Source organism: Halichoerus grypus, chromosome 5 (assembly GCF_964656455.1).
Source record: "Halichoerus grypus chromosome 5, mHalGry1.hap1.1, whole genome shotgun sequence".
Lineage (NCBI taxonomy): Eukaryota > Metazoa > Chordata > Mammalia > Carnivora > Phocidae > Halichoerus > Halichoerus grypus.
Genome location: NC_135716.1, coordinates 77,656,180 through 77,657,276, shown reverse-complemented (window position 1 = coordinate 77,657,276; position 1,097 = coordinate 77,656,180). Strand labels below are relative to the sequence as shown.

General features: G+C 37.9%; 1 non-coding gene across 1 annotated transcript; it reads right to left on the bottom strand.

Annotated features, from left to right (window-relative positions):
* Positions 1–294: 294 nt before the first annotated feature.
* Positions 295–398, bottom strand: LOC118546431 (U6 spliceosomal RNA). Its single transcript, XR_004922585.1, has one exon. It is a non-coding gene; the product is annotated as a U6 spliceosomal RNA (small nuclear RNA).
* Positions 399–1,097: the final 699 nt, after the last annotated feature.

Genomic DNA, 1,097 nt, shown 5'->3' with positions numbered 1-1,097 from the left:
AGGTCTGTGATTCAACAGTCTCACACAATTCACAGCGCTCACCATAGACATACCCTCCCCAATATCTATCACCCAGCCACCCATCCCTCCCACCCACCACCACTCCAGCAACCCTCAGTTTGTTTCCTGAGATTAAGAATTCCTCATATCAGTGAGGTCATATGATACATGTCTTTCTCTGATTGACTTATTTCCCTGAGCATAATACCCTCCAGTTCCATCCACGTCGTTGCAAATGGCAAGATTTCATTCCTTTTGATGGCTGCATAATATTCCATCGTGTATATATACATGAAAAATATGGAACACTTCACGAATTTGCGTGTCATCCTTGCACAGGGGCCATGCTAATCTCTGTATCGTTCCAATTTTAGTATATGTGTTGCCGAAGCAAGCACCAGCCAATAGACATTTGACTTCTTTCCATACTTTGGCTATTGTAGATAATGCTGCTATAAACATCAAGGTGCATGCATCCCTTCCAATCAGTATTTTTGTATCCTTGAGTAAATATGTAGTAGTGCAATTGCTGTGGATTGATCTAGAGAATATTATGCTAAGTCAAATAAGTCAGTCGGAGAAACAAATACCATATGGTTTCACTCATGTGTGGAATTTAAGAAACAAAACAGGTGAACATATTGGGGGGGCAGGGAAGAGAGGCATACCAGGAAACAGATTTTTAACTATAAAGAACAAACAGGGTTGCTGGAGGGGAGGTGGGCAGGGGTGACGGGTTAAATGGGTGATGTGTTAAGGAGGGCACTTGTGATGAGCACTGGGTGTCGTATGAGAGTGATGAATCACTAAGTTGTACACATGAAACTAATATGGCACTGTATGTTAGTTAGAATTTAAATAAAAACTTGAAAAAAAGTATTATGGTAAAATAAATTAGCTATACCAAGAATAAAGACTACTTGGTGTTCATAAAGCTATACACAGCTTTAGTTTTTTTTAAGAACAGTATTATTAAATTAATTGTATATTATATATTTTTTCTTGGTTTAAGTGCTGCAAATGTGCAAGATTCCTAAAATCAACATGATTAGAAACAACTAATTAAAAAAAAAAAAACTCACAGGAGCCACACTGTT